The sequence below is a fragment of the Silene latifolia genome, chromosome 2 (assembly GCF_048544455.1).
Source record: "Silene latifolia isolate original U9 population chromosome 2, ASM4854445v1, whole genome shotgun sequence".
Classification (NCBI taxonomy): Eukaryota; Viridiplantae; Streptophyta; class Magnoliopsida; order Caryophyllales; family Caryophyllaceae; genus Silene; species Silene latifolia.
This window is the reverse complement of record NC_133527.1, coordinates 45,596,440-45,606,697: the sequence shown is the minus strand read 5'-3', so window position 1 is coordinate 45,606,697 and position 10,258 is coordinate 45,596,440.

Genomic DNA, 10,258 nt, shown 5'->3' with positions numbered 1-10,258 from the left:
AAATTGCAAGTCCTACATACTTAATTGAACTGGAAACAATCCATCCTTTTTACTCAAATCGATTAAAACGATTCATCTCTTAATTAAACTCAAATTCAATTGAAAAACCTAACCCTAATACTTAATTGTACCCTAATTGATAAAATAATTGAATCCATAAACCATAAATGATAAAAAAAAACCTAAATTCAGTTATAAACCGAAAATAATTCAGGATAAACAAAGGATTTAAAAACAAATTTGAAAAAAAAAAACCAACCTGATTGAAATTTGCGAACTGGTCACTGACGAGGTTATGCCGGAAATAAAAAGGTGGGTCACGAGGTGGTTGTGGGTCACGAAGTGGCCATTGAGGGGTTCCTGCAAGCCATGGAAGGGGTGTCGAGGTGAGCAGCATTAATGCGAAAGTTGGCTGTTGAGGGAGAAGGGAATTTGAGAATCAGACTAAAAGAGGGGCATTGAAGGAGACCAAGGGTTTAGAGTGGTATGGCCGTAATAATTTTGACGTCGGTTTTAAATAAAACCGTCACACTACTTTTCACGTTGGTTGTAAATTAAACCGCCATAAAAGCCTTATAACGACGGTTTTTAAATAAAACCGTCACACACTTTTCACGTCGGTTGTAAATTAAACCGCCACAAAAGCCGTATAGCGGCGGTTTTTAAATAAAACCGCCACAAATAGTTTATTTTATCACGTCGGTTCTTAATAAAACCGCCACCAATACTTTCTTAACTACTTTTTGTGGCGTTTTCTATAAGAACCGCCACTATAACAGCGTCGCGATAGGGGGTTTTTCTACTAGTGACGTTCCCATCTACATGTCTACATACGGAGTATATATTCCCGTGAATTGATACAAGTATTCATTTGCTTTTTCCTTGAGTGATAGCCTTTTTCCTTGAGCTGAAAACAAAAATTTCTCTTTACTCCTTAAAATTAGGTTATGTAGTCTGTAAAATATTATGTCCAAGAGGCATGCCATTCAAAACCTCCCACACCCATCATCTAGAAAGTTCAATTAATTTGAATTTAATAAGAAAGGAAATAGTAGTAAGCTCTTGAACAGTTAGGATAAATATAATAATATAATAATATATAATATTTAACGTGAAAACGTAAGGAGAACTTAAATAAGTTGTATGTGAAGCACAACTCTAACACTTCATGTTTTAAATGAATCTCATTACAAGTCCATAAATACAAATAATTACAGTAAGAGGATTATAAATCAGATGTATTACCTCCAATTCTATAGTTTTTGAGTATTCTAATCAAGTTTTTGAGTTTTATTTTAAAATTTTTGAGTTTTACTATAAAGTTTCTGAATTTATTCGCTTAAAAATTAAGCTCTAAAAAATTACAATAAAACTCAAAAATATTACATATTAGTTTAGTTAAATTTGAGTTTTGACGGAAAAAATATTAAAATCGAACTTATAAACTTTAATATGCTCAAAGAAATATACATATGCTCAAAAACAAATAAAGTTGGAGGCAATAAGCTCAGAAAAAAATACATATATGCTCAAAAAATAAAAAAGTTGGATGTAGTACATCCGATGTATGTTCCTTTTTCTCAAATAATTATGTAGAATATTATTCATGGTATATTATTGTCCGATGGTGCAATTTGTAGCTTTAGGTCATGTTTTTTCTTATTTAGTTTCAGCTCAGTTCAGTTTAGTTCAACTTTATTCAGTTCACCTTTACTCATTTCTTCACAAATTAATTCTTAAGCCATGTTCTCTTTTGGTTTGATTGCATCTTATTTTCAGATTTCTTCACAAATTAACTCGGCTTTAATTAGTTCACTTCAACTCAGCTCCTTTCAGCGGAAAAGACCGGGGCCTTACTTCAGCTTCATTTAGTTCGATTCATGCGATTCGCTCACTCTATTCATTTAGCTTCTTTCAAATTTAAAAGAACAAGGCTTATACTTCAACTCCATCCAACTAAGCACTTCAACTTAACTTCTTTCCGTTCAGCTTAGCTCAACTCCATTTAATTCTGTTAAGTTCAGTTCAACTCCTTTCAAATAAAAAGAACACGGTCTTAGACGTTGTAAAAAGGTTTGCAATTTTTTTTTTTTTGAAATTCCCAAAGTGGGTATTAATTCTCATTATCTAAATCCGCATTTGCAGCAACAATAATAGTATGGGGAATATCGTTCGTCCACTCTCTCCTACCTATCGTCCATGGTAGCACATGAGCTAAATTATGGGCTACAGTATTAGCTACTCTACGCACACAAGACCAAACAATAATGTCAAAATTATTACAAATTAAATAAATATCCTCATAAATCAAATAAAGCTTAACTAAAATTGTTACAAAAGATTCTAACAAGTGGCCCGTGCATCGCACGGGCATTAAATCTAGTATCTATCTATATTATTAAAGGAAGCTTTTTTCGAGCGATTATAGAGTCTCCATCTTTCACAAAACACCTACAACAACAACAACAACATCAGAGCCTTAATCCCAAAATGATTTGGGGTCGGCTGACATGAATCATCTTTTCGAACCGTCCATGGGTGCACGCACGCCTCAAAATGCGAATAAAAAAGGGAAGATGAAAAACAAAAAGGAAGAACGAAAATGTAATTGAAAGTCAAGGTGAACTTAGGGGTTTTAAAATCGAATTCCGTCTTTCTTTTATAAAAACTTAAAATTTAAATCGAGAGAAAAAATTAAAACGATTTTTAAAAACCGAAATAGAGTGAAGGATCCGGAATGAACCAGATGAAATCTATAAGGAAGTGGTTGGTGAAAAAGTGTAAGGCTCAACTCTACCACCTAACAAAGTAAGCACGAGATAAGAATTTGAGTAAGAATAAACTTCCTTTTATTTTGGAAGACTATAAACTAGAGATTATAAATAGGCATCTTAAATACGATGGTTTGCAAAATATTATTGTGATCTTTGTTGTTTATTCTTCGTTTCTTAATATTTTTCGTTTCTTGTGGTTTAATATAATTGCTCTTACTGATGATATTGCGTTTTATTTTCACAGCCGTTTGCAAGCCAAGGACACTAAGAGGAGCGTTCATTGAGCGTTTGGACAAATTACATCCAATCGATCTCACGTGCTTGCATTATTTATATATTATACAAAGCGTACATAGGTAGTTTAATGGGAATTGATTTCAACTAAATTAATTTTTGTCTTTAACAATTTATTTATTAAAATCTTTCGTCTTTGGATGCAGGAGACATTATTTTTTGTCATGGTGTGGTAGTCCATCTCATCGGCCGGGTTATAGTAATATAGAGACTTAATTATCATAATAAATAAGCATAAGATAAATGATTTATATTTCAATATATTCTTTTTTTTTTTTTGTGAGATCATAAAATTTACTCGGGGATCCAACCCCCGGCTTACAAGATAACTAAATAGAAGCGAGGTTCTCAACTTCATGATCGTAGGGAGTAGAATTTTATCCAGTCTCAAGAAAGAGGGTTAATCCCTGCAACTGCTATCATATAACGCAATAAACCAGTATCATATAACAAAGAATATATGACAGGGTGGGTGCATACATATGAGTTTATCCTATAACTGGAATCTTAGTCCAATACAATGCAATGCGTTCTACAGTTAAGGACTGCTCTCTCACCAAGATCTCTTAAAGCCGACGTCCGAGTCATTACTACCGCATGAATCTTATTATTATTAGATAAACTTATTACTACATACTTCAATTTGCTGTTCCCATAGTTTTAATGAGGTCTTTTTTTAAAAGAATTGAAGAGTGATGTATTGAAATTCCCGAACAGCTATTACCATCACTATGATCATTTGATCACTCTTATTTCTTCATTGGCTGCATGCAAAAATTTGGAGTGTGTGATTCATTATAATCAATTACTTCCTTCATCCCGATCAATAACTTACACTTATTTTATTTTACCCTCATAAAATAAAGTAAATGTAAACTATTCACCGAAATTGAAAGAGTAGAGAAATAGTAAAATATAGATCGAGATGAGAAGAGACCGATTCGAAGGGTGAGCAACTGAGCAAGATGCATCTCGCATCATGTGACGACTCATACTAATTTCAGCAGCACACAGCCAATCAATGTATTTGGAAGACTCACACAGCCAATCAATGTATTTGGAAGACTCATACTAATTGTAAAAATTAAGTAGATAGCATGGAGATACAAGAAATATTTCTGTGAGCCAAACTTGAACAGCGTATAAGTATAACAAATATATTTCATCTTAATATATCATAATTTGTGTACATTACATTTATATGAAAACGGGTTAATAATTAAACATGATTGTTAGAAATTTAATTTATGATAGCTTCTCTTAGAAGTTGAATTGGGATCCTTTTCTATATTAGATAACTCAATTTTTATGTAGTACTCAAGATTTAAAATATCAAAAAATACGAAAGATTGGGAATAGATAAAAGAAAAAGCAAGTCAAAATTGATAAGAATTACAAATTATACCCGTATGTAGTAACATTTTTCCCCTTCTATATTATATACAATAGAACATTACAATTAGGCCCGTGCATGGCACGGGCATTAAATCTAGTCTAGTATATATATAAAAGAGGCTTTTTTCAGGCAATTCTAGAGACTTTAAGTTTTATAAAACACTTTAAATTAAAATAAGTTTATTTAAAAAGATATTAAAAAAGATAGAAGTAGTATAATATTGGTTATACAAATTATTTTTAATAGTAGTATCTGATAAATTATAGTAGTATCTGTTCAAGAATTCTACCACGGCTAAAAGATTAGTAGTTATTATAAACTTTTAAGCAACATTCTACCAATATAAATACTTATATCTTATGTCGTTCATTGGTTTTGTATAATGCCTCATAATATACATACCATAGATGTGACTAATTGTTTAATTTCTTTAGTGCTTGATTGTGTTATTTACATGCAAATTGAGAACTAATTGTTTAATTTGTTTTATGTAGCAGGTTTTGGAGATATAAATTGACAAAAGCGTTATGACAAGATTGTATAGCAAGGTAATAAATTCACTTATTGCATGAATGAATGTTACTTGACTTACATTATTTTGGTAATTGTGATGGCAGAAGTTATATGTGGTGTGAATATCGGACAGTACAATTGCTCTCTATAATGATGTCACTGATAACTGAAACTTGTGAATTTCTCATAGGGTATATGATAAAAAGTTTCCTAAAATTTGTATATATAGTTTTCCTATAATTTTCATACTATTTTATTTGGGTATTTTGTAGGTTATCTACTAATTATGTGATCATTCAACCAACCCATGAACCCATGACGAAGAACAAGTAATAAATTATTTTTCATTAGTAAAATCCTAACAAAAATTAAAAAACACGAACTACAATAAGAATAAGAATACATTACAAGGTAAAAGGTATACGCATGGAATGTGTATATAGATATACTACTACGTCCCAATTTTTGTGTACCTTTTTTATTCCTTGTGAAAAATATTTTAATTAAAGTCAAACAAATGATTGAGACGGAGGGAGTATTTGGTTTGGTCTTAATCTCTTTCTTTTAAGATTTTTCTATGATCACGAGTTCAATTTTTATCTTTAAAAACATTAAATATTATCAGTATTTATATTTATCTTACAACTTATTTAAATAAATTAGGTTTATTAATTTTGAGTCACAATCAATAGCTAAAGTGGTACAAAATAATACATAAAAAACTTATCGAGAGACAGTCTCTCCAAGTAAAAGACTAACCGGTTCAAAATAAAAATAAAAGGAACTACACTACGTATCATATCATAGTGTTATCTTGATTTGATAAGATAAACACTATTTATATTATGATTCATTTTTTTATGGCAGGTTAATAATTATAATTAGACAAAAACATACAATAACACTATTGTCCAATTGATAAATCAAGACAATATAAGAACAAAACGCATGAAATTCAAGACTAAATAAAATTGGCTTTAATATGTATATTAGGTACGTACAATGTGGACTCTGTTTATATATAAAAGAAGATAGTTATTGCTAATGCAATTATTAATTATCTGAATTAAATTAGTTTTCATAAAATAATTATTTAAACTAAAAATTATAAAATTAAATTCAAATTCAAATATTTTTTAAAAATAAAGAGGTTGACAAATTAAATTTGACTCCAACAATAATTTGACATTTCTATTCATGTCATCCACAATATCTTACAATTGGTCTCCCTTGTGACGGGTTACCATTTGTGGCGGATATTTTGTGAGTTAAAATGGTAACAAAATGGGTTAGTGGAGAAAGGGGACCACATGAATAGTGTTGTAGAGAGAGAAAAAGTGGGTACTTTGTGAGGTAAAATGGTATCCGTCACTCAAGAGTGACGGATATGTGCCGTCACAAACAAGAATTTGTGGATGGCACAAAATCTCATTGAAGACGGCACATATCCGTCACTCCGGAGTGACGGATACCATTTCCTCTCACAAATGACCCAAATAGAGGAGAGAGGGAAACACATGGGGGTGCCCCCACCTTGTCCCCCCTATCCGTTTTGTGAGTGGCATTACCCGTCACTTGCTCCGACCCGTCTTCAGCAAGACTAATTGGATGTTTTTAGCTAATATTGATTATTTGGCTTAATAAGTGTTTCAAGTAAGTTTGTAACCAAATCCGCTTTAATTAATAAACATCCACAACAATGTTTTGGAAGCTCAAATATTCAAGACTATATTAGGTAACCCGTATGCATCGAAGAAGAAAAAGAACCCCTACTATTTGGGGATTTTTTTTTAACTGATCTTCTCTCAGGTGAGAGGAAAGAAGGGATGGGAGAAATTGGGATTATTGTTGGATTAGGATGAAAATTAAGTATTAGTACAAATTAATTAGGTACACCAAGTAGCATTGTTGGATTGTTTTTTTGAGTTGATTTTTAAAGAATTCAATATAGTTTTTATAATGTTTCCCATGTAATTATTTTGTGATTGTGAACACCGTTTTAAATAGTATTAAAAGTGTCATAATAATTAGAGGCGCGATATTATATATATATAATTCTGCCGAACGACGCAAGACAAAATCTAGTAATAATAGTAGCTGAAAGTTGGATACAAAGCACGAGAATGGCCGAGACGCGGGCGGCGGAACATGCGGCTAGAAACCGACTGCTGCTGCTATACTCTCCGTCTTTTCTCACTTGACAATGGGCTCTTCTCCTTGCTTAATTTATTCACCTATTGGGCCATAGAGAATAAGGCCATATGCTCTATCTAAAACTTGTCTTCTTGATTTCTTTAGCCCGATTGTAGAACGGACCATCCATACATCAACATATTCCAATCAAAGAAAAACCTCTGCAAAACCTCATCAATCTCTATTCTCCTCTAATTATTCCAATCCCCCTTAGGTAGTGTTTGGAAACACGAAATTGATTTCATTTTCATGATTTCAATTGTAGAAACTCAAATGTTTGAATTCATTTCCAAATCCAATTCCAAAATTGCGTTTGGGAAACCCATGGAATTGGAATTGGAATTGAACTTGAGCGGATATGGGTTGAGGAGGTCATTGGATGTTTTATATTTGAAAAAATTAAATATTGTCTCGGGAAATATTTGCAATCGGAAAAAATATCATAAATAAAAATATTGTGGTGAAATTTGCGTCACAAAATAAAACGTAAGAAGTGATGGAATTGAAATGACTACTATATGGTAGGTATTTGAGAACCCCAAATTTTAACTAGCTTGAAATTGATAAGGAATTGAGTCAATTCCAATTCCAAATTCTAGGGGTTCCCAAACACTTGAAATGTCTCAATTACGGAACTCAATTCCAATTCAAGGTTCCCAAACATACCATTATATTAAAAGAATAAGGGGGTGTTTGGTTCACCCAATTTAGGTATGAGGTATGGGTTTGGAATGAACCAAACCCATACCATGTGTTTGTTTGACAAAATTGAAGGTTTCATACCCATACCTCAAACCCATGAGGTATGGGTTTCTCATACCCAGTGAGGGGACGGGTATGAGATTGATACCCATGGTATCAAATTACAAATATTAAAAAGTGATAAAAAAATTGTAAAAAAATCATTTTATATATTTATTTGATTAAATTTTCTCTACATGATTTAATAGTATAAAAATTATTATTAAAAATATTGTATTTTGAAGAGTTTTTAGCTTTGATTGATTTCTAACCCCATACCCCAAAATTGAACCAAACACAAGGTATGAGGTATCAAGTTCCAACCCGATACCACCCAGGTATAATTCCCGATTCCAAACCCATACCCACGCGTGAACCAAACACCCCCTAAGAAATCCTAAAGTTTTCCCGCCTAAATGAATTACTCTATAATTGGGCTGTGTTTCATTTTTTTCATGCTTATAACTGGGCCATATTGATTTAACTGCATACAAAAAATAATTCTATGTCATTTAAAACAGGGATATTATTTTTTCAACTTGCATAGACAAATTAATAGAATATTATTATTTTATTACATGGATGAAACTGTACTAATTATACGTATGATGGATAGAAATATTTTTCTACTATTATTTTTAAAACTAAATATGATGGTTATGCACACTTTTTTTAGCAAACACTTTCTAATTAATTCTAAGGTTTTGTCTTTTGATACAAGCGTACTATAAGTTAAGAATATTTATAGATTGTTTACTTCTAAAAAGAAAAGTTTACGTAGTTAATATCACATATATTTCATACTATGTAAAACATTTAAATATTGTTTAATTTTACAAGTTAACAGTATTGAATGTTCTCTTTTCTACCTATTAATACAAAATATTATTAATAGTAAATTTCATAATTAAATTTCAAGGGAGGTTAAATACCGGTAATATAATTATAAAATTTTCTAATATCCCTATTTAAAAAACCGCGCGAATGCGCGGGATCTATACTAGTATAGTATCAACAACTTAATATGAGTACTAGCATAGATCCCGCGTAATGAATGCGTGGTATTTATAGAATTTTTATTTTTGTATTAACTATTAATGCTAAATTAATACCTTATTAATTTTTCATATTTCACGCCATTATATTTTGATATGCGGAAAAAAATTATACTCTAAATTATTTAAGAAAACTGAGTAAATTGATCTGTAAAATAATAGTGTGGTATCTCATAAATTGTTCATTTTTCTCGTTATTGTATTTTGTTTCGAATAAAAAAAAATAAAACTGGAAATTAATCCAAGAGAATTAAGTAATATGCCGAAATATATTTTTTTTATACCACAAAGATAATGATTCCAATTTATTAAATTCTCTCAATTTTTTTTGGTTATGAAAGTAATAAAACGATTTATAGTTTTGTTTATACATAGTATGCAAGTCATTCTCAAATAATAGCATCAATAAAAGATTTTGTTCCGGGTGTAATTCCAGAGCAGTTACTTGTTACCACCCGTGCTTGTAGAATGACGTCTTTGATTGAATCCTCCTTTCGGTCTCCTGAAACAATGAACAAACTGAGGGCTCGGCTTTGTACCGAGCGAACTCACTCCGACGCTCAAGTCAGTAAACTTAAAAGGATTAAGTTATGTGTTACTTGGCGAAGTATGTATTGTAGAGAGATAAGGAAGATATTACCAGATTATAAGGTGTTTAAGTTATTTTTTCGGATCCTTTCCTCAATGAAGGTTGAGGAGTATTTATAGACTTTTACCTTTTGTCACGTAGTGGCCAAGTGGCTAGCAGGTGGAAAGACTGATCTACCCTCGGCCGAGGGACCCATGGCAGGCCGGCGGGCCCTGTTGACTCGCCGCCGAGGGGTCTTGGATATGAGTTCGCGGATATGTGCCCCGGCTGGCTGGTTGCCCCGGCTGGCTGGTTTTCCCAGCCGAGACCCAAGAGACAGGCCGACGGGCTGCGTCGGTTAGACTGTCTAAGTCGTTGACTTGCTGTGGATATCTTTGACCTTGCTCAATATGTTGACTCGGTCAGCGGGTGCAGAATATGCCCCATTAATTTGCCCCCAGCGTAGTCCATGTCGTGGTATGGACCTTCGATGAGTGTTGAGCGTATTCTGCGCAAGTTTTGTAAAAATTTCTGCCCCGGCTTCTTCTACCTCGGCTTGGTTCTGCTTAGGCCGTACCATATCCCCCCTCCACATGGATGTGTAATGGACATCAGATGTGGAAAAGAAAGTGGCGCTGGCCGAGACCGAGGTTGTGAGTGCCGTGTGCTTTTGATTGCCCCCAGCAGGTGCTGCTGAGCTTGGTTTCGTCAGCCGGCCGTTGGG